This window comes from Pogoniulus pusillus, chromosome 32 (genome assembly GCF_015220805.1).
Source record: "Pogoniulus pusillus isolate bPogPus1 chromosome 32, bPogPus1.pri, whole genome shotgun sequence".
Lineage (NCBI taxonomy): Eukaryota > Metazoa > Chordata > Aves > Piciformes > Lybiidae > Pogoniulus > Pogoniulus pusillus.
In genome coordinates this window covers 9,570,433-9,595,021 of record NC_087295.1, presented here as the reverse complement: position 1 = coordinate 9,595,021, position 24,589 = coordinate 9,570,433, and the positions used below count along the sequence as shown (strand labels likewise).

Below are 24,589 nucleotides of genomic sequence, written 5' to 3'. Positions count from 1 at the left end.
AGGTTGCCCAGAGATGTGGGCATCCTGGGCAACCTGGATGGGTTGGTGCCCCTGGATGGGGCATCTCCCCATCCCTGGAGGTAGTTACAGGTCAGACTTCTTGTGGCCCTGGGCAGCCTGATGTAGTTGTAAGTGTCCCTTCTGGCTGCAGGAGAGTTGGGCAAGATGCTTTTCAAGGGTCTCTGCTAACCTGCTGCAAACAGTGAATCTGTGATTTAGGATGCAGAATGATCCAGGTAATGGATGAAGCAGGAGCACTTTGTAAGAAGCAGCAAGAAGACATGAAACAGCTCGCTTTGAAGTACTGTGGAAGCACTGCAGAGCCATAAAACTAAACAGCTAGTGGGGCAAGAAGAGATGGAAGAGATTCTTCTCTTATGTTAGTCAGCTTCTGAACTCTTGAGGCAGAAGGTCTGCAGGGTAGTGTAGCTGTGTTGGTGCTCTAAGTTTGGAGAAAGGGATTTGGAGGTTATTAGCCTGTGTGCTGTTCTTTTTTGCCTGATAGGGAGTATTTTTGTTCACTTGAACTGTAATTGATGTAGTAGAGGTTTCTTGTGCTCAAAAATAATATATTGTGGTTAATTTGTCCATTTCATTGTTCACAGTTCATTTTTTCAAGCACTAGGACCTGGTATATTTATGGATAACTTTGTTACTTCCTTAAAGATAGCAAATATTCTTCAAAATGTTGTGTTCCTGCAGCTACTCTCAGTCATCCACATTCATGCTGCTCAGTTACCTGTAAATATGGTGAGCTAAGCATGTTTATTGTGTAGGGCTGAATATGTCATCAGCTATACCTTTCAGTATAATGACCTTCTTGACTGTGCCTGCATTCCATTTTACTTGTCTCTGTTTATCACCACTCTACTGCACTATGATGGCTGCTCCTGTAAGCTCAGCACGTGCTGCTATGGCAGCATCCTTTGAACCAAAAAGAATACATTGTGATTTCATTTGGATGACACAAACTGGGAAACTTTGACATCTTGGAAAGAAGTTCCTGGGTATTGGTGTGTCTATATAGGAAAACAACCTGACTCACATAATGGGGAGCTACCTGTTGGTCCATTTTAGGTAAATTGACTACCTTGAAATACCATTCTGAGTGTCAAGTTTTGATGAGCTGTGAAAAGAAATCCACTTAATTTCTCTCTGCTTCTCTCATGTGTAACTAGAAATTGAACAAAAGGACTTTCAAAAACTATTTCCATCCTTTGTTGCCATGCTAGAACAGAAAGTAAGGTTTAAAAGGGATTTATACCTGCCCTTAAGTAAAAAGAGCCTACTGGTGGGGGGGAAATGTTGAAAAAGCACAGCCTTGGTGCTTGGCTCAGTAGTAGCCAAAACAATGGGGTGTTGTCAAAGCTCAGCTACAGCACTTGAAAGATGCCCTGGGGAGAATTAACTCCAGCTCAGCCAAACCAAATAATCCAGAAAGGTAAGAAGCTGGTGTCTAAATAACACTTTCATTCAAGGAAGATGTGATCATAGAATCATTCTGGTTTGAAAAGACCAACCATCAACCCAGCACCACCACACCCACTAACTGTGTCCCAGAGTTCCACATCTATGGGGTTTTATTTTGACACCTCCAGGGGTGGTAACTCTGCCGCCTCCAATACAAGGGCTGCATAATGGACATGTCTTAGAACCTAACAGAATAACACACACTTCTCTGTACAGAAGCTGATATCTTATTAATTGTATTGAAAATTACAGTGTTTTCCAGCCTTCTCTGAAGTAAGAAACATGGCCTTAAGCGAAATCAAGAGCTGTTTGGAATGTTTTGGCAGTACTTTTCTTCTGCAACAGCTAGATGCAGTTAATGGGCAAATGCATGCTCCTGTAGCAAGCAAATGGGCAACCCCTCTCATGATTAGAGCATGAATTGCTGCTGTAATGCGGCCTCAAGGCATGTAATCACAGAGTACATCCTCACTGCCACTAAAGTATCCTTTCTTCCATTTTCTTCTTTGCATAATTGTGCTTTTTGAGTAAGCAAGCTTAGTTTGTACGTGGAGACTGTGCTTTGAACATAAGAAGGTGCATCTAAATATGAGAAAGAACTTTTAAGGATGACAGCCCTGGAACAGGCTGCCGAGAGGTGGTGGAGTCCCCATCTTTGAAGACACTGAAAACCTGCTTGGACCTGCTCCTGTATGACCTTCTTGAGGTGAACCTGCCTTGGCAGGGGGGTTAGAATCAATGATCTCTAGAGGTCTCTTCCAACCTTTACTCTCCTATGATATCTTTGTATTCTGATCGTAGGGGAAGATATGGGATAAAACTTAGGATTTTGCAGTAGCTTTCTTGAAAAATAGATGCTGTGAATGGATCTACTGTCTCCAACTTGCATCACTTGAAATGCTAAATCATCCCCCAGACAACAGTTCAGTAGCTGCTTTGCGAGGCCTGTTACGAAATAAGAACCCAATACTTCTCAGCAGCAAGCTAACAGAGATTTCTCCATCTCAGCTGAAACTTGTATTACCAACGTATACACGCTGATCTGTTCACAGCTCATTGCAATAAAGTGCTCCATGAGCAATAGTTGATTTCCAGTTATTGCAATAAAAAGATCTCAGTGTGACTTGGAAAGTGCTCAGTTGCTCTTAGTGTCAAGCCTTTTATGAATAGAGACCACAATAAATAGGTCAGAGTATAGATTTATTTTTCTTCTTTCAAACAGAAAGTTGGAGACTGAAAATGTGAATAGGTTCCCCCATAGAAAACACCTATTTCAGCAGAGCAGGAGAATTATGCTGCTCTCACAGCATTGCAAAGACGCTCTGCAAGAGCTGCACCTCAAAAACTGTCCTCTTACCCTGGGAAACAGCTTCCTCATGTTTCTCGTGTGATGTATCATTCTCCCTTCTCTCTCCAGTGTCTCGGAGCCAGAGAAACTTACCTAGAAAAGATTGAGTGATGAAATAGTTGAACTGAAGTTCTTCCTATTTGGACAAGCGCAATAGAAGCTTATTCAACTCAAACTGCTAAGAGTTTGGATGCTGTGTTTCTTGGCAAAGCCTCTTCTGTGGAAGAAGCACTTGATATTTTGCTTCAAAGCAGTTTGCACAGAACATTTTCTCTGTCTTTATTAGGAAGTGACAAGTATCGTACATTTGCTATCGGAATTGACTTTATGCAGACAATTTACTGTTTGCCTTCTACTCCACTTAAAAACTCTCTGTTTTCTGGTTTACATTTCTGTTTCGCTTTATCTGGATGAGCTGCCTTTGCATTCTTCAAACAGGCACATTTTTGGATATGAAATGTGTGTCTGTTTAAATATTCTTATTTATATCATCATAAAAAATAACAGCAGATGGATTCCTCTTGGTGTTTGCAAACAACAATAACGTTTGATGACGAATGCACAACATTGTCATCCAAAGTTGCTGTTTATGGTGAAATGCAGCCCTTCATAAGAACTTTACTGAACAGTATCCTGGATTTCTGCAAAAATGCTTCAATAAACTTATCAAGCAGATTTCTCTCCCTCCTGGGAAAGACAACTTAGTGCCTCCTCTGTTTACCTCCGTTTGGGATTTATAGGTGAAGGCATGCATGTGTACATACACGCTAGAAGGTTTTTATGAATTGCACAGTTATTGTTATTTCCTCTCACATGTAGAGTAAAAGGCTCCTTTCAGCCTGACTGAATTTTAATTCGGTTTCAGAGAATAACAGAGCAGGAAAGCATCAGTCAGCCTCTGAGAGTGAGCATGTTGTGGGTGTCTTGCAAAATCTGTGTGGCTGCAGGTGGCATAGCCTTGCCTTAGCTAGCAAAACAGCCCTATTTCTCTTCCATAACCTTGCTTTCAGTGTTTGAGGGTTTTATCAACTGTGAACTCCATGGGTTAGAGTTTTCCATGCTCTGTGTGTGTGCCTCTGGCTGCTTGTGTCCAGCACAAGCTCTTTGAAAGCTTCAGGCTGACATGGCACACCTACTTAGAGGATAATAATTAAGGGGAAGTACCATGCTTATCCCACTGGAAAGAGTAAATTTTAACAACAGCCAGCATTCTTTTCACAGAATCACTATGAACAAGTCTAACCTTTCTCCTTCTCTCAACTCACCAAAACTTATGTTTAAGTGTCAGCATTTGTGGTGAATCGTTATCTGCACATGTTCTGTTTACCTAAAATACTAGCTTTGAGTCCTAGTGACAGAAGTGGATTTATTCTCCAAAGTCAAGTAGGGTGAAAGCAGCTTTGTGGCCTAATATGTCACTTTTCATGATTGCCATTCCCTAGCTCTAAAGAGGAAGAGATTCAACTGAGATACAAAAGAGGTGTAAGCTCACCCTGCAGGAAGATAGTAGAGGCAGGTGATAGTAAGGCCATATAAGGGAGCTAGGACAGAGAGCTGTCTAAGCTGAAGATACTGGGAACTGGAGATAAAGAGTGTGGTGGCTAGAGAGCCAAGATGGGCTGAATTAGATGCCCACTACGTAGGGAAGGAAAGATAAAAGTGAGCTTTTTCTGAGTAGTTTTAATTATTTGATTCCATTTAATTCTCCTTGTAATGATCCTCAAATCACATGATGGCATCCTAAAAGCTTATTTTGCACTCAGCCTCTTACTCATCTCCCACCCTAACAAATACAGGAGCTATTTTCGGTCTTCTCCTTTTTGCAGCAACAGAAGAAGACTTCCCTCATGTCACCTAACAGTCTCATTCCTTGGAGGATAAGCTGAGCCAGCATTACACCACTACTGAATATTCTGAGCTCCACTTCTCTATCCAGGACAGTAGGAGGAAAGGATTCTGAACATAGAAGTTGACATGTTGGGAATAGTTTAGCTTCCCTCATAATGTGGGGGTCACCTAGGAGTTTCTTTCATCAAATCAACTCCTAAGGAGATTGCTGATTTGATGTCAATGGAGCAGTTTCCTTCTCAGTTTAAATGGAGACACATTTTTAATGACACTGCAAAAAACTTAATCTCTTTTCTTGCTGTACAGACTTCTCTGCAATACTGTTTCTCCTGTGCTTTTCTGCTACTTGCATCAGGTTGTTCTTCCCATTGAATCTGATGTTGCATGTACACAGCTGCCAACATTATTTATTTGCATCTATTATTCTTTTGTCAGCTGCTTTAATTGCTCGTTAGGACCACTCTAAGCACTCCTTAGTTGAGGCTTCTTTGTCACCTGGGATATGCCTGTTCCACACCTATTTTGTGAACATAAGAAAAATTAGGTTTTCTTCTTGTGCCTTTACCCAAGGAAAATCTCCTGCTGTCTTGATTCCTCTGCACAGGATTTTTGAGTCTGTAATAAGCTGCAGTCTGACCTTGCTTATGCACCTTGCCATTCAACTCCAGCATTTTAACTGGTCTTATCTTCTTTGTTTTCCTTTGCACTTAGAATTGCCAGGGCATGTATCTTGGGTGACTTGTACAAGTTGTTTCTACAAGTTTTATTGCTTCTTTTGCTTAGTTCTGTGCACTGTGTGTCTTGTTTTAGAACATGAATTATTAAGGAAACAAACTTCACCACTGGTAACATTCAATATATTTAGTCATAAACACTGACCTTAAATAACCAAGACAATTTAAGAGAAATGTTTTTGCTGCAAGTATTACATTATGAGGCAGGTGGACCTTTAAAAACTGTGTGTTTGTGAAACAGGTGGAGTGGCATGAAATAGCTGCAGATAGCAAAGCAGGAAGGGCCATTCTCAGTCAGTGGATGTTGTAAAGTCAATGGAACAAAGAGCACTTGGAAATTCAAGCTACTGCTATTTGATAGATTTATTTCAGGAGGTGATTGTAAAATTTTAGCTTAGCTAATCTAGATCATTGTTGGGAGTTGACCTGGGCAAAGTTACCACCACTATAAAGTTTATTGCTTTATGAAATAGGCTGCATTCACTTTTGGCTCCAGATGAAATTGGGGAACAGTCCTGGAAAGAGTCAAGCAAACTCTTTTGGTGTTTACATATTCAACAAAAATGTTGCTTTCCCATTCTTTCCTTTCCCATGCAGTTTGTCTTCAGATATGTCCCAGGTGTAGGTATTTGTGTACCAGTGGCCTATGTGGAAAGGCCAGTTTTGCAGGAAAAATCTGCAAAAAAACAATGTAAAAATCTTTTTTGGGCTTGAGAGATTTTTTTTAAATTATTTGGGGTTTTGGTTGTGTCTTTTTTGGTTTCTTTTTTTGAGTTGACAACTGTTCTCCTTTCTATCTTTGCCTGTCCTCACAGGTTCCCAAATCTTCCTCTTGATTTCCCCTTTTAAAAGCTAGAATCATAAAATCAACCAGGTTGGAAGTCACTTCCAAGATCACCCAGTCCACTATATTGTGTTTTCTTTTCTCCACTGTATTATCTGTTACCTATTACAAATGCAGTAAGGAAAAAAATGTAAGCAGCTCTAGGATATCCTTTGGTAAAATTCTGTGAGGTCTGTCACTAGAAATGTGCCTTGACAAACATACTTAGAAAATTGCTAGCAATGCTAGCTAAGCTGTTGTGAAGAGCTTTTCTTTTCTTCCGCTTCAGATTGCATCCCCAATCTTGTGGGTGTTGCTGCCTTGCCTTGATGGAATCTAAATATTTATCAATTGTTTTCTTTAGTGTTTGTGAACCATGCACAAGTCTTCAAATCCAAAACCATATAAAATTGGCTTCACAGAATGACAGGGTAGTTTGGAAAGGAACTACAGATGTCATCTAGTTCAACCTCCCCCTGTAGTAATCAGGAACATCTTCAACTAGATAAGGTTGCTTAAAGCACCATTCAACTTGATCTTGTAGTGTTTCAGTGAGTGATGGGGCATCTACAACTTATCTGGGCAACCTGTTTTGCCTTAGTTAGGCTAGAAATACAAGTTTCTAGGACACTGAGCCAACATTAGGGAAACAATGGCGGAGTGCATGTCTGCATCAGTGGCAGTAAGGAATTCAAGAGGATGCTGTGTAACTGCTCTATCGTTCTCTTTTAGTTTGTCCTTCTTACAAATAGAGTTTTCCTGTATCAGCCAGTTTCCTTTAATCATATAACATGGTCATTGCCCTTTGCTGTTACCTTTCCCCTAGTTTCTTCTCACAAAATAGGAGCAGAGGAAATCTGTAAAATGCATATTTGAGAAGATATTGAAGGAGATTAAATTACATGGTCCTCAAATGAATTAGGTGGAGCTGGAGTTGACTACTAGGATGGTATCTTCTCATTTAGTGTCTAGCTCAGATGAAAAATTCTGACACTAGAAACACTACTAGAGCCAGAAAATGGAAATATACTACCAAAGTTACGTCTTGCTTCTCTAAAGTTCAGCATGTTGAGGTCAGGCACTGAAGATGCCTGGCTAAGGAATGGCAAGAAAATGGGATCTGCCTTGCAGGCACCCTCCTGCCTCTCCAGGCCCCTAGTGTGAGAGATAGGGCAACACCAAAGAATGGAAATACAAGGTCCTGTGGAACTCATTTATGGCATGCATGTTCAGTGAATGCTTGTTCAAGGCCTGCTGACGTGGATAGTATTGATGCTTTGAGAAGCTCAGAGCTAAAAATGTTTTGTGCTGGCCTTCAGTCTGGCAACTTCTTTCTGCCATAGCCAGCTGTGCTGCGCATGAAACACGCTCAGGAAGGTTACAAATAAAACAAGGGTGAGCATGTGGTGTCCAGGCCAATATGCTCCCAGGAATACCATGGGCAGCATTTGTCTTGGCAGCACGCTCCTGCTCTGTTCATCACACTACAAGTACTTCTCAGTTCAAGAGAGATGTTGCAGTACTGAAAGGTGTCCACAGGAGGGCGACAAAGTCGGTGAGGGGCCTGGAGCACAGCCCTGTGAGGAGACAATGAGGGAGCTGGGGGTGTGCAGCCTGCAGAAGAGGAGGCTCAGGGCAGAGCTCATTGCTGGCTACAGCGACCTGAAGGGAGGCTGTAGCCAGGTGGGGTTGGTCTCTTCTGCCAGGCAAGCAGCAACAGAAGAAGGGGACACAGTCTCAAGTTGTGCCAGGGAAAGTCTAGGCTGGATGTTAGGAGGAAGTTGTTGGTGGAGAGAGTGATTGGCATTGGAATGGGCTGCCCAGGGAGGTGATGGAGTCACTGTCCCTGGAGGTGTTCAAGGAAAGCCTGGATGAGGCATATAGTGCTATGGTTTCGATGACTGGATAGGGCTGAGTGCTAGGTTGGCCTGGATGACCTTGGAGGTCTCTTCCAACCTTGTTGACTCTCTGATTCTATACTGATTTGAAGTATTTCCTGATTTGAGGTGCTTAAATTCACAACCTATCCCTTAGGTTTGATTAGTTTTAATGTGAAAGTCTGCACTCTATTCTTCTGCTTATTCACTTTCAACCCTAACATGACAGGCAAAACCCAAAAGCCTGTTGACCAATAAAGTCAAAAACCCTCCGAACCTGAGTGTAAACTTTGGTGCTGAGATACTATCTTTAGAGTTAATAACAATTTTCTGTACCAAATGCCTAGATCTTATGTTCTTAAATCCTCTGTGGTTTTCTCTGTTTATAGAAAGGAGTACAGCACAAAATAACTTAACCTTTAGTTCAGTTTTCATTTTTAAAAAGTTTGATTTTAAAAATATGTTCATTTCTTAATAGTGAAGTTAGTTCCATTTTGCTCAATTAGACTCAAACAGACAAAGCAATCCGTAATTCCTGGAGGGAAAACAAGCTTGTGTTTCAGCAACACAGATTCAGAGACTTCATCTGCAGAATGATCTCCCAGGGCACAAAATATGTTTCATTTCAATCTTAAACCTTGTTCACAACCAACTAAAATTTGTACCAAGAGTTCTTCATTTCAGTTTCTTAGGGTTTTTTTTTCCTCTTCAGTGGGTTTTAACCATCTGGTAGGCAACAGTACATGATTTCTTTATTGTAGTGGCTTTCCGGCACTTGAAGGGGAGTCAATGAGAAAGCCGAGGAGGGACTTTTTACAAGGGCTGTAGTGATAGGACAAGGAGTTATGGCTTTAAGATGAAAGAGGGTAGAGTCAGACTGGATGTTAGAAGGAAATTCTTTTCAGTAAGAATGGTGAGATATTGGAACAAGTTGCTCAAATAGGTCACGGATGTCCCCTCCCTGGAGGTGTTCAAAGCCAAACTGGATGAGGCCTTGAGCAGCCTGGTCTAGTGGAAGGTGTCCTTGTCAATGGCAGGGGGACTGAAACTAGATGATCTTTAAGGTCCCTTCCAACCCAAACCATGCTGAGATCTTGGAACACGGAGTGAATCCAAGAGCAGCCACATGTGTTGTGGTGTGTATGTATCTGGTTGTAATGGTTGAATTGAGGTTGCATGAAGTGTATGACCCTGCTTGTTAGCTCTTTGCCAAGCAGTATCAAGGCAACATAGACCTTGTACGAGGGAATATTTTAGCTGAAGCGGTTTAGTTACACTTAATAAGTGTGTTTGTCCCTTAAAAAGCAGTCCCAACAACCTTGCCACTGAGAAGTGCCAGGCTGAATGCTGTTGTGCAAAGTGACCAGCATAGTCCAGGTGTAACTTCTGGACACCTGGCAGCCCTGCAGCTTGCCTGCTGGAAATCTGGACACACACACAGTTTGACCAGTGAGAGGAAGAATTTGGTTTGATATCCTATTTCTATGATTCTATGATTCTATCCTCAGATTTTATTCCTTATCCTCTTTGGCCATCACCAAGAGGGCCAGTGGTTCAAATACCCTGGTACTAGGCCTGACACTTGTTTTCTTCCAGATTTCCATTGAGCATTGCTGAGCAAAATGGGTACTGTTAAGGGTGAGCAAAACTGATGGGGCATAAGGCTGCAGAAATTCCTTCAGTCAGTTCCTAGCTGGTTGATTTGTTTCAAGATCTAGTCCTTTAAAAATTTACTCCTCAATACCCTTGTGCTATTCTCATCACCACCAGCAGCACTGAAAGCCTGGAGACTGCTTTTTTTCTTGGCAGAAAAAAACCTACGCTGGCCCTTGACTCATTTTTCATTTTAAATGACACAGTCATTGGAGGCCCAAGAGAAGCATAAACTCCTTGAGGAGATGTGTAAGAAATAATTTATTTTTTTAAGTTAAACTTGGCAGTGAAGGTTCAGAAAGGCCTTAAGCTGGCTTATAAAAACCCATCCCTTCTACAGAAAATGATGACAAGGGACTTGCTCTTTAAAAGGTCAGATCTTTGGGATGAAAGATGTAGTATTGTGTGGGATAGAGAGATGTGCCATCCAGGAGGCACTAGGATTAATGCCTTCAACATCATGACTCAAAATAATCATATTTTAGTGTAAATGGTAAATATTTTTTTCTCCTGAGCTTGTGCCACAATTGGATATAAGCTTTTCACTTGAGGAATGCAGTGTCATTGTAGGTATTTAGAGGATTTAAAGGCTTCTGACAAGTGTCAGTTAAGCAATCTGTGACAAGACACATAAAAACAGTGATGATAAATCCACAGAAAGGCACAGCTTAACATTTGGATCTTGGAATTCTTTCATATATTTTATTGCTATATAATTTTACACAAGAATAAGGATAAGCTATTCTGAAATGAAATTACCATGATGGAAAGTAAGCCAGAATTCGTCTTTGCTCCTTAGGAACATAACAAAAATAAAAATGTAACCATATTTACTCAGTAAGTTTGCAGATGACCTAAAATTGGGTGGAGCATTGATCTGCTTGGGGGTAGGAAGGCTCTGCAAAGAGACCTGGACAGGCTGGATTGATGAGCTGAGGTCAATTCTATGAGGTTTAACGAAGCCAAGTGCTGAATTTTGCACTTGGGTACCAGCAACCACATGAACACTGCAGGCTTGGGGCAGAGCGGTTGGAAAATTGCCTATCGGAAAAGGATGTGGGAGTGCTGATTGACAGCTAGCTGAATGTGAAGCAGGATGTGTCCAGGTGGCTGAGAAGGCCAGTAGCATCCTGGTCTCAATCACAAATAGTGTGACCAACTGGAGCAGGGCAGTGTTTATCTCCTGTGCTCACAACTAGTGGTGCCATTCCTCAAATGCTGTGTTCTGTTTTGTGCTACTCACTCTAAGGAGGACATAGAGCTGCGGGAGCATATTTAGGGAAGGGCAACCAAGCTGGTGAAAGGAAATGCTTGGTTAGTGTGGAGAAGAGGAGCTTGAGGGGAAACCTCATGGCTCTCTACAACTCTCTGAAAGGAGGTTGCAGTGAGGTGGAGTTTAGGCTCTTTCAGGTGACAGAACAAGAGGAAATGGCCTCAAGTTGCACCAGGGAAGGTTTAGGTTGCATATTAGGAAAGAAAAAACCACTTGGTTTAATGGGCATCATGGTTGTGGGTTGATGATTTAACTTGGTGATTTCAGAGGTCTTTTCCAACTGAAACAATTCTGTGGTTCATGATTCTGCATTGAATTCACTTCTGTTGATGTTACTCCTCTAAATAGTACCTTTAAAATTATCTGCTTTTGACATGAGCACAGAATTCTTGAGAAAAAAAAAAATAAAGACCAGAAATGTGATATTTCTGATGTTTTCCAAGCACATTAAATGCCATCTACAGCCTATCTGGATTCTAATGAGAGGGTGAATGGCCTGTAACCTTTCCTCTATGGTGTAACGCTTGAAAACTCTGGTAACTGGAGAAAGACACAGCCCAAATGTTCAATTAATATCTACCTGCTCAAGTGCAGCTCCATGCAGTTCTGCAGTCTGGGGAGTTGCCAAGTCTCATATATAAACTGTGTCACAGTATGTAATATCTTCATTAAAGTACCAGCTTGCTGAGAACTTGAGTTTTCTTAGAAGTAAAAACAAAAGTGTTTTCTGCCTTGAAGAAGAATCGGCAGCTAAGAATCCACAAGCTTCAGCATTCAGAGCACAGAGAACACATTTCTGCAGCCACTACAGCTATCTATTTTGCCCTCTCGACACTAACATTTTGATGATGATAAAAAAAAAATTGGGAGTGCCTTGAGGATCCAGCAACTTTTGACCAAAAGAAGAAAGTCTTGATTTTGGATTAGTGCTTGCAAGTTTAGTTTTTGTCTTATCCCTGGAACTTCTCACGCAGTTTCTTCAGGAAACGCTACTTGTTTGTGCGGCCGATGTCACAAGTAACCCAGCACCTGAGCTTTGCATTGCAGACACAGTATGTGCAGGTGTCTTGTTCCACTGCAACCTCCCTCAGCCAGAAACAAGTCCTGATGAAGTCCTAACGAAAACAGATGTCAGTGTAGGTGTGAGTGTGGGCTAATTACAAATGCAGTGTGGGTATATCCTGCAAGCTCTCAGAAGGACTGGGTTTCTTTGTTGTGCTTACGAAGCTGTGCTCAGCAAGCCCTTAGACAAACTCTCCCCACAGGCTTGGGCTTTCTTTTCAGCCTCTTTCACGTTTTGTTATCCAGAGGGGTCTTTCACTTGTGCATTGCATTCCCATGGGTTATTTAAACTTTCAAATTTCAAGTACAGCTTTGGTGTTTGTGCCTCTTCGAGATTACTGATGCGGTAGGTGATGGGACCTGAAAGTGAAGCTCTTCTTTCTCACATAAAGATGCTCTCCTAGGACCAGATTAACTGCTGGAATTTGTTGTGACCCACAGGCTTCTGTTTTGTGTGAGTGGCCCTTTAAGATCATTTGCTAACTACTTGACAAAAAGCAAGCTAGTGATCAAGGACTCCTTATTGTCTTTTCACTGCTGGAACAGAAGGGGATGAATGTAAATGAGAACTGACAGGAATATTTATGGGTAGATTTAATTATTTGTTGGTGTTGTGGTTTTGGTTTCTTTTGTAATATGCAGTATTAATCACCTTACCGTTCCTTTAACGCAGTGATAAGAAATTGTAGGTGTAGTTTACTTGCTTCATGTCTCATGTTTGTAGTGGTTACTGAATGGAGTGCTAGCTTAAGGCTCTGCTGAAATAAGTGATTTGTACTAAATAAATTGTCTGTGCATTGTTACTGTTATTATTATTTATTATGAAAAGAAGCACTTAATCAGGTAGTAGATAAAAACCTGATTAACTACCTGTGAGGCTAAAGCTGTGTGCAAAACAATGCTATTTCTGCCTCTAGTCCCACAGCATTACCTTGCACAGCCCACTGCTGGGAATGACAAGGTAATTACTTCCTAGTATATTTGGCGTTTCAGACATGTCTGTGGGAATGCCTTATAGTTAAAGATCAGAACCTGCAAAAGAATATTTCATGCTCTTCAAGACCAGAAGATATGACCCGAATGTGGCAATGAAAATGCAGCTGAAGAGAGCGCTCATATACCTGAATGCTTTTCCTGGATTGGGCTTTAACTCCTTACATATGCTTGAAATTCATAATCCAAGAGGGTTTACAAATGTGAAGCCAGATTTTAACTCAGTTACTCAGACTGGTGCAAGGTTGCTCACATGGGTAATTGGCCTGAAGTTGAGATAGGTGCACGTGAACCTAATATAAGATAGCATTTATTCATGTAAGAGTGCAATTTCATCTCAGTGGAACTAGTAGTTTAAGTGCCTCACTTTACAAGAACAGCTTTCTTTGCTGAAGTACGCTTATAAATTACAATTCTTTGATAGGATACAAATAGCCCTGAGAATACTATTTTGGCCATAAGGTCCCTTGATATATTTTATCTTAATTCTTGATCGAGATCTTTAGACTGGCAAAGAAACTGCTCCAGGAGCTCCTTCAGATCAATTATGAATATACTTCATTCAGGGCAGAAAAACTGCAGGATTTGCAAAAGCTGAATTTATACCCAGGGCAGACAAAATATGTGGAGTTCAGTCATTTACACTCCCCCATTATCTGGTCTCTAAGCCATGATTTAATGAGCTCTCTTTAACTGGGAACACAACAGTCACACTTGAAGTTCTCTTGATGCCCTTTGGAAAAGAATGCTTCATGTTCTCTGGAAGTCAGAATGGGGGAAATCTGCATATCCTTTGATCTTTGAAGTCTTGTTAAAAAAAAACCAAACAAAACAATGAAAACCACCGCCAAAGACTAAACAAAACAAAACCACCAACAACCAGGAACCAAACCAACAAAACAACCACCAATTAAAATTCTTTTGAAGCAATGTAATTTCTGGACTGCATGGATAACATAAATGAAGGTAAACAAAGAATGTGTCTGTTAGATTACTCTTATAAAGAGCAGCCAAAGCTGGAGGAAGAACACATAAAAGCTCAGGTTTGTTCATAGTCTTTTTTTCCAGGTGTGTTTAAACTTATAGGCAGAGAATTATGAAGGAGGTGGTGGAGGTGCCACCCCTGCAGGTGCTCAAGAAAAGCCTGGATGAGGCACTTAGTGCCGTGGTCTAGTTGACTGGCTAGGGCTGGGGGATAGGTTGGACTGGATGATCTTGGAGGTCTCTTCCAACCTGGTTGATTTTATGATTCTATGATAGAATTTGTTGAGGAAAGAGGGTAATGGGAATAATTTCCCTGAGTTAATCTTATCATCTTCATATTGTAATAGAGTACTGTTTAAAGTAATAAGATATGTATTAACCAACAAATCATACAATCAGTTAGGGTTGGAAGGGACCACAATTATCATCTACTGCCAACCCCCTTCCCATGGGCAGTGACACCCTGCTCTAGATCAGGCTGCCCACAGCCTCAGCCAGCCTGGCCTTAAACACCTCCAGCCATGGGGACTCAACCACTTCCTTGGGCAACCCGTTCCAGGCTCTCACCACTGTTATGCTGAAGAACTTCCTCCTCACATCCAGTCTGAACCTACCCACCACCAGCTTTGCACCGTTCCTCCTAGTCCTGTCACTCCCTTATAGCCCAAAATATCCCTCCCCAGCTCTTCTGTATGCCCTCTTCAGATACTGAAAGGCCAGTATAAGGTCATCTCAGAGCCTCTTCTTCTCCAGACTGAACAGCCCCATATAGGAAAAAAACACTCTGGGGATTCCTTGGATAGCTGGTAAAAAATGTTTTGTTCTGTTTTGTTTTTTTTCATCCTATCTTTGCTTTGATTTTGTTTTTAAAAGACAATGGGTAGGTGGAAAAACCTGTGAGTTATTTTATAAGTTGTTCTTCCTTAATGGACAATTGAGATACTCCTTTGGATGTTTATTTCTTGCTTCTTGCTCATAGTTCAGTTTATTTTAGTTCTTCCTGTGTTTTGTATGTACAGTTCAAAAGTAATGGACTGAAATGGTGTAGCAAAAGCAAAAGAAGTCAGTTTGAATGGAGGTATGAATTTTCTCCTTCTCCCTTAAGGGAGAAGCAGCAGCACGTCCAGTGCTGTGATACTGATGTAAACTTCTGCAAGGGTCTTGTGTGGGCTTTCTTGGATAACACAACCTACATCTTCAGCCACACAAACCCTGTTCAATTAATAAGCTTATCAAGTTCCTTCTAAGCTTTACTGCTAAACCGAATCAAATTTTTCCTTTACTTTTCACTCCAGCTTCAAAACTGGAGGCAAGTGCCTTTCTCAGGAAGAGGCAGAAATGACTAGCCTCTGTATAGAGCTATCTCTTGATGTGGCAGTGAAAGCACATGCAAGAGGGAGACACCTTTCTTGGAAAGCCAAGATGGATCTGTGTCTGCAGGGTAACAAATGGCTGTCTTCAAAGGGGAATGGGCACTGGATTGTCCATCATCTTTTGCTGCATGTAGCAACCATGCCTGTGGTGTGGGAGGGCAGGGAGTCTTGGCTTGAGCTGGAACAGCTCTGGACTGACGACAGTAGGAATTTACCCCAAAGGAATAAACAGGCCAAGTCAAAGTACTACTGACAAAAGCAAACCAAATACTAAAGGTGTCAAGGTAGAACCATATATATATATATATATATATATATAAAAAATCATAGAATCAAACAGGTTGGAAGAGACCTCTAAGATCATCCAGTCCAACCTAGCACCCAGCCCTGTCCAATCAACCAGACCATGGCACTAAGTGCCTCAGCCAGGCTTTGCTTCAACACCTCCAGGGATGGTGACTCCACCACCTCCCTGGGCAGCCCATTCCAATGCCAATCACTCTCTCTGACAACAACTTCCTCCTACATCCAGCCTAGACCTGCCCTGGCACAGCTTGAGGCTGTGTCCCCTTGTTCTGTTACTGCTTGCCTGGCAGAAGAGCCCAACCCCACCTGGCTACAGCCTCCCTTCAGGGAGTTGCAGACAGCAATGAGCTCTGCCCTGAGCCTCCTCTGCTGCAGGCTGCACACCCCCAGCTCCCTCAGCCTCTCCTCACAGGGCTGTGCTCCAGGCCCCTCACCAGCTTCACCACCCTCCTCTGGACACATCTATACACTCGGAGTCAATCCTGGCCTAGCGCTTCCCCCTCCCAGCCCCGGGCTGAGCCTCAAGACCAGCTTCAGTAGGTCTCAACCGGTTTCAACCGGCTGGGCCTATTCCCCTGCAGCAGGCCTCAGGAGGCTCGCCTCAGTGTCCCCTCAGGAGAGCAGGCCCAACAAGCCTTGAATCAGGCCTCACTGCCCCCAGCTCACCATCCACTGGTTAAAGCTAAGTGAGATGTAAGTAATTGACTGTAGTTGGGTTTTGCAAAGCTCTAAAGGTCATTTGGTAGCTAAATTGACTATAACCTGTAGAAAAGAAAACATCTTAATCCTAGGTTGACCTCTCTATCTGTATATATATCTGTGTGCAGTTTGCTGAGAGACTGAATTCTCCTCTGAATCACTGTGTAGATTGTTGCCAGTTATTGATTGACCAATTGAGCATTGCCATATAATCAGGCAGCCTGATCTTATGATTCATGGTATGTGTTAATGAATTGTAAATTGCTGCTACTTAAAATTTGTGTGGAACCCATAAGGTCGTGGTAAATCCACACTGCTGAAATCCTCCTACCAACAATCTTAGTCGTAAACCATTACCCAGGTCTGGAATTAGGAATCACAGGATCTACCAGGTTGGAAGAGACCTCCAGGCTCATCCAGGCCAACCTAGCACCCAGCCCTGTCCAATCAACCAGACCATGGCACTAAGTGCCTCATCCAGGCTTTACTTCAACACCTCCAGGAACAGTGACTCCACCACCTCCCTGGGCAGCCCATTCCAATGCCAATCACTCTCTCTGACAACAACTTCCTCCTAACATCCAGCCTGGACCTCCCCTTGCACAACTTGAGACTGTGTCTCCTCATTCTATTGTTGACCATAGCACTAAGTGCCTGATCCAGTCTTTTTTTGAACATCTCCAGGGATGATATATAGCCATGCTTAGACTCCTGAGATGGAGTCTATAAAGCAAGGAATTCCATTCTGAATCTCAGGGACTCCACAGAAGAGCTTTCCTTATCCCTTGCATCCTCAATCTCTGTGTAAAATCATTCCAGCCCTACTTGAAGTCAATTTACCTTTATGCATTTCTCCCATGTAGCAAGTAATGGAGTGAATCTTCCATGGAACTTGAAGTAATGCTTTCACAAATTCATAATAAAAATCACTTTGGGCAGTAATTCTTTAAGCAACCTAAACCACTCTGCTGTGACACTCATTAAGAATATTAAAATAGTCTCTAAAAATAGCGGGTGCCAATAATTGTGCCTTATGTGATATGGCTGAAGAGATAATTGGGAAAATATGGTGTGATATAGGTAATAAGTTAAATAAAAAATATTGGCGAATAATTACTTCCCTCAAACTTTATTTAAATAAAAAGGAAGACACAGAAGCTCCTCAGATGGTCTGTAATCAGAAGGGATACAGACTGCCTATTAGTGCAAAGCAAAAGCTTAATAAACTGTTGAGAGGAAAAATAATGCCCATAGTAAAGAAAATTAGGTAAGAGTACCTTTATGAAAAGGGCAGTGGAACTGATATAAAGATTCTGCCTTATCTCCCCAGGAGAGCTCATCTAAAAGTCATTTGTCAAATGAGAACTGAAAAGGGATGTACTAAGAGATCCTAGATCTATTAAATCCGTCTTTCAGGATTTCTGTACTTATTGTGTCACATCACTTCACAATAGAGGGTGAATTAAATCATAGTTTAAAATGTGAAACTGCCATTTATATCAAAGGGCACAATTACATTAGAGGAGGCAGTCTTGAAAGGAGACTAAAAATACCAAAGGTTTAATATAAGGTTTTTAGGAAGTTTGCTAAAATTGGAGAATTGGGAAGGCCTTTGAAATGGTTTGTGGAAGTGACAGTGCCTGATGAGTTTGTTTTTAAACCCACAGCTCTCTAGCTGAAAAACCTTTGTTGGTGTTGTCTGCCATCACAACACACTGCAAGGAAAAATGTGTTTGAATGGGTGAAGTTTGAAAGCCTTGACCTCACACTAACTCATATTTACTTGTTTCCATAATTGTAGTTTTTATGGCATTATTATTCTGTTACTGCAATTATGTTATGCAGTGTTTCACCACTGTAAAAATGAAATGGTTTTTTAGCTTGTGTGTGTGCATATATATATATATTACATTCCCTGTCTTACTACCTAGTTTGCAATTCATCAATGGATGGTTGTCTAGAAACTATTCAAGAAGCCCTAACTGAAAAAATTTGCTCAATTGTCAGAACGGAGACTCCAATTTCTAATTAATTTTTGTTTATGGATAGAGATTTTTAGTTAGCCAGCACTCTTATTGTCAGATTTCCCTTTAAGAGTTATTAAAATGTACACTGCCTGAAGGAATGAAGATTAATGTGAGGTCTGCTACTGAAAATGAGCCAGCCTGTATTGTAAGGGTGGAAGATTCAGATAACCTGTTATCTGTGATGAATGGAGTCTGCCCATGCTGCTCACACAGGTACTTGTTTTGTCATCCTGCCTCATAAAAAGGCTTTGACTATGCTGAGTGGCTATTGTTCCTTGTTTGAGCTGTTTTGAGTTATATGAATTCTGCTCAGTCTTCAAGCAGAGGAAAAATATCTGCCTCGTATTTATTCCAAGAAATAGCATTGCATGTCAAGGCAGATGGCAGGAAACACAGGCTCATTTTGTGGTTTATTCATAAACACTCTGACCTTCAGCAAACAATCACTTAATCTGCCCTCTAACTCTATTGCCCATTTATAAATAGTAATTCTCAGTTTTAAGTGCATTTTTGAGAACAGAATCTATCAGTGGTTTCAAAAAAGGTGAGATAGGATGATGATAAGAGACAGAAAAATGGCAAAGTAAATGTTGTTTAGCTTCCTGTTCTTCTTGCTGGGTCATTTTCTGTAGCTGTAGAGGCACTTCTTGGAATATTAAACAAGTCTCCCTTACTTTATGGAAATGTTGTGGGCTTGGTGCAGAAATGACCAGGCCAGAGTCTACAATTTGTGACTCAGCCAAAGATCAGACCAGATGATCTTAACAGTGTCCTTCACTTCAAAGTTTAACTGATGATAGTAGTCGCAGTTGAAAACACTGAGTTAAAAAACCAACTGTGAATAGGTGACAGAAGATAATATTCCATACAACTCTTCTTACTTTGCATATTCTCTCCAGCTCTCCTGATTACTGCCTGTGTCAGGAGTGAAGGAAGCACAAAACTCTGTGTCATTTTCCCATACATCTCTGCAGAACTAAAATATTTTTATTTGTCTCTAAACACCACCATAAACATAAGCCCTCATGCCGATCCTTTGCAGAGCTCACTGATGCAGTCCTTGTGAAGGAGCTTCTCCCATGGAGCTTGGAGAAGCATTATTGTGCTTCTTTCTGGTCTAGCAGTAAAAGCCACACTTAACTGTGCCCAGTAGAGGAACTGTTTATTCATATTTCTGTGCTGCTGTGATCAAGAGAGAATTGAAGTTGAGTTTCTTAACTGCAGGATAGTCCTCAGGGCCTGTGTAAGAGGAGTGGGATGCACTCTCCACCTGAAGATGCAGGAGGAATTTGGATCCAACCTGTGCTCGTTCTGGTTGCTTAACAAAAGCGATCATAAGCTGATCTCGGGTTACAGTCTTGCCTTAGTAGCCATTACTTTGCCTGAAGCTTTGCTGCCAAACGATGTCTATGGCTGTCCCCCAGGAGGTGTTGGGGCACGCTAGCACCTGCTGGTAATGGATTTTGCTAATGAGGAATGATGTTGCCAAAAATGCTGCACAGTCTAACTTGCTTTTCCTCTTAACACAGTGGAAAAGGAAAATCAGAAGCAGGACACTTTGCCCCTTTAGTCTGCTATCTGGCCATGTATGAACTGGATCTTGCCTTAGATTGTAGAATCACCATAGATTCACAGAATTGTTTTGGTTGAAAGAGACTTTTAAAATCATGGAGCCCAACCATCAACCCAGCACCATCATGGTCATTAAACTGTGTTCCAGAGTGCCGTGTCTACACATTACTTGAACACCTCCATGGATGGTAGCTCCATCACCTCCCTGGGCAGCCTGTTCCAATGGCTGGCCACTTATTCAGGAAACTTATTCAACTGCTTCTTCCTCAGACAATCTTTCCAAAAGAAATAGGAAAAAAGAGAAATGTAACAGATTCTTCTGGGCTATGAAAAAAAAAAGGTGAGGGGAAGGCAAAAAAAAAAACCCAAACCAAACCCAAAACCCCCAGAAGTATCACCAATTTCACCCAGCAAAGACTATAATTGGATTCCCAGGCTTTAAAAATTATCGTTGGATAGCTGAATTAACAACACCACATCATCAAACTTTCCCTGTGCTAAGATAGGTGGATTATTGGAAGTTTTACCTTACTTTATAGCATTTGTAGTTTGTAAGAAATTTACCATTCCTACAGCCTTTCTTAATTAGGATACCCAAAGGATTTGGACCTTCCTTTAGAAAGAAAATAAATCTATAGCAATTCCTGTCCCTGCATTTAAGATTCTGGCTTCAAAACATTTAAAACCATTGAGAAATTAGTTTAGGACAAGAAGTCATAAAATATTAATAACCTATTTTTTAAATTTTCATTTGCAAGCCAAGGCAGCAGGAAGGAGCTATAACATCCTCCTCTCAAATCTTCCACTTAGGTTGTTCTGTAATTAAAAATACTTCTTCAACAGTTGGTTTAGGGTCAGTATTATTCAAGGATAGTCTGAGAGAACCACAGAATGACAGAAACATCCAGGTTGGAAAAGACCCTTAGGATCACCAAGTCCAACCTCTAATCTACTCTACAAGATTCACCTTAAATCATAGCCCTAAGCACCACATCCAAGTGACCCTTAAACACGTCTAGGGGTTGGTGACTCCACCACCTCCTTAGGCAGCTCATTCCAGTGCCTGACCACTCTCTCCAGGGAGAACTTTTTTCTAATGTCCACTCTAAACCTACCCAGTCTCAGCTTGAGGCCACTCCCCCTTGTTCTGTCTCAAATGACCTGGGAGAAGAGACCAGCAGCAGCCTCTCCACAATGTCCTTTCAGGTAGTTGTAGACAGAAGAAGAGTGAAAACGTACTAAAAAAAAGTATGACAAATATAAAAAAAAAAAAGTAAAAACAAAATTATAAATCAGGCAGTACCCAAAGCATGTGGAAGTCTGTCCCATTGGCTGCTGAGACTTGATTTCTCCCAGGCTTCTGGAAAGGAGACACACAATCCCTTGACCTTGTCCCCAGCTCCTTTGGACGATCTGTGTATTTCCAGGACTTGTAGTCTTAGCAGGAAGACTTTCAGGGGCAGGCAGGATGAGCCAGCAGTGTGCCCAGGTGGTCAAGAGAGCCAATGGCATCCTGGCCTGCATCGGGAACAGTGTGGCCAGCAGGACAAGGGAGGTTATTCTTCCCCTGTACTCAGCACTGGTCAGGCCACACCTTGAGTACTGTGTCCAGTTCTGGGCCCCTCAATTCAAGAGAGATGTTGAGGTGCTGGAACGTGTCCAGAGAAGGGCGACAAAGATGGTGAAGGGCCTGGAGCATAAACCTTATGAGGAGAGGCTGAGGGAGCTGGGGGTGTTTAGCCTGGAGAAGAGGAGGCTCAGGGGTGATCTTATTACTGTCTGCAACTACCCGAAGGGACATTGTAGCCAGGTGGGGGGTGGCCTCTTCTCCCGGGCAACCAGCAATAGAACAAGGGGACACAGTCTCAAGTTGTGCCGGGGTAGGTATAGGCTGGATATTAGGGGGAAGTTCTTCACAGAGAGAGTGATTGGCATTGGAATGAGCTGCCCAGGGAGGTGGTGGAGGCACCGTGCCTGGAGGTCTTCAAGAAAAGACTGGATGAGGCACTTAGTGCCATGGTCTAGTTGACTGGATATGTCTGGGTGCTAGGTTGGACTGGATGATCTCGGAGGTCTCTTCCAACCTGGTTGATTCTATGATTCTATGAAAAGGTGCTGATATGCTTTATACAATGTCTGGATGGTCACAGAATAGTACTAACATGTCACTACATAGATAAGAGTGAAGTGTGCACAGAAAGTTTTCTTACATTTATAGATGGTTTTGTCCCAAGCAGTGTTTCTGCTGTGACTTCAAATAGATATAGATACGTAGCCAGATGAAATGCAGCAGTATCTTGTTGACATATGGGAGTAGCTTGTACATCCTGAAGCTGATAAAATCTTAGGTCTTGGTACACAGTTTGAAAGAATTTTGTATTTTAGAGATACTTCTAATGTGCTTGGATTATTTTACATATTTGGTATGCTGAATATTTTGTGCTCAAGCCCCAGAGTCTCCATGACCTACAGTTTATGCTCTGTGCCAGATGGCTGGATAAGCATCAGGTTCTTTTTATTCTTATTTAACAAAATAATATATTAAGTATGAATACTAAGAACTTAACAGCAGAAGGAAGAAGCAGAATTTGTGTTACTTCTTAAAATGTTTCTGCTGATAAAGATTTAAAGGGGAAAAAAAAATCAAGATGTTGATAGTACTACATAGAAGATAAACTGAGCACAAAATTTCAACTGAGTGCAAGAGCTCAGAAGGAAAAAAAAACAATCCTTGTCAATTGGCCTGGGAGCATTTAGGTTTTGAGATTGTGTGCTCCTTGCTGGGGACACCGTGCACATGCACTCCAAGTGTGTAGAGTGCCTTTAAAACACCACATAAACTATCCTAATGTACGTTGAGTTTTTAAAACTGCACAATAATTTAGTGGCTCAGTAATTCTGAGTGCTTGTTCCACCCTCGCGATACTTCCAGGGATTAGCCACCTGGGGCAATGACCTATTATTTTTATGGCACAGTTGATCCATTTTCTGCTCTGTGCACACTTCTGGAGCCCTGCTTATTATTCAGCTGTATACAAAGGCAATATACAAACAGTGTTGGCAAAATGACATCTCATTTGCAGCTGTTTCTGTAAATTATTTCTATTTATGTCAATTACCACATATTTAAATCTGGAGAAACAACCAATATAAAGAGCAGCAGCATTATTCCATTTTAGGTTAAAACTGGGGAGGTTTATTTAAATGCAGCCTTTGTGATAAAGGTAGCACTAAATAGAAAAATCATCTGCATAACCCAGTAAAATCAGTCTTGTTAGAAAAGCATGCTCAGTTGTTTGGGGTTGTTATTTTTTTTTTTTGCCTTTCCAATGTGAGAGAAACAATTAATTATATTTGTGGAAATTTCAGGTGTTGTGAAGAGACAAGATCACTACACTGGAATTTGACAGAGCTACGTGGGGTGTATTAACAGACAAAGCAAGGTTCTGCTAATGCAGGTTTGTGTCCATGAGTTTTCTTTTTTCTTTTTCACACTTTTCCTACTCATTTGCAGACTGTGATGTTTCTGTAATAGCTTAGCAGCCAGGAGAGATGGAGGAAATAGCAATCCTTGAGTAAAACTAGCTGGAGGAAGAGCTGCAATTGCTTTTGGATCGTTGCTCACTCTAGGAGTTTGCCCTCTCAGATTCTTTTCCCTTCTATTATTAAGTCTCCTTATGTGAATATTGCCAATAAAGGGTGAAAATTAGAAGTGCAGGTACCACCTTTTGGAGAATGTGGCAGAACATCCAAAGGGCAATCTAGATCTGCCTATTAAGTAGAGTCCCAAAGCAGTCATCCTCAAATTATACTCTTTGCTGTAGAGAAATTTAAACTAAACCCACTAGAGGGACTTTAATAAATACAGCCAAATTAGAATAATTTGGGTCTTTTCATACCTGTGCAAGATTTACCTCACTGGCTTTAGGCACCATAAGGCTGAGGAAGAGCCCAGAGCTTTTCATTTTTTTAATATCAGAGTTCTTTTAGGGTGTGATCTCATCGAGAGTGTGTAATGATACCTCAAGATGGGGGCAGAGTGACTGGAAACTGCCCATCAGAGAAAGATTTCAGCAACAGACTGATTATGAGCCAGCATGGCCCAGGTGGCCAAAGAGACCAACAGCATCCTCATGTGGATCAGCAATAGTGTGACCAGAAGGACCAGGGAAGTGCTTGTTTCCCTGTGCTCAGCATTGATAAGGTCACCTCTTGAGTACTGGGTTGAGTTTTGGGGTTCCCATTACAAAAAGGACATTGGAGTGCTGGAGCAGGGCCAGAAAAGGGCTATGAATCTGGTGAAGGGTCTGGAGAACAGGTCTGGTGCGAAGTGATCGAGGGAACAGAAGTTGTTTTCTCTGCAGAAAAGGAATCTGAGCGAGTGTTGGTCTGTTCTCCCTGTTATCAAGCTACAGAACAAGAGGGAATGGCATCAGTTTGCACCAGGGGAGGTTTTAGGTTGTAGAAACTTCTTCGCTGAAAGTTCTTCCCTTCACTCAAAGGTTGGAACAAGTTCCCCAGGGAGAGGGTTGAATTCTCATCTTCAT

General features: G+C 41.6%; 1 long non-coding RNA gene across 3 annotated transcripts in view; it reads left to right on the top strand.

Moving 5' to 3' along the window:
* Positions 1 to 24,589, top strand: part of LOC135189357 (uncharacterized) — an 85,264-nt gene that overhangs the window by 33,617 nt on the left and 27,058 nt on the right. For all 3 annotated transcript variants that reach the window (XR_010308049.1, XR_010308051.1, XR_010308050.1), the window contains exon 2: positions 23,412 to 23,500. This is a non-coding gene — a long non-coding RNA (uncharacterized LOC135189357). The remainder of the gene's footprint in view (positions 1 to 23,411; positions 23,501 to 24,589) is intronic.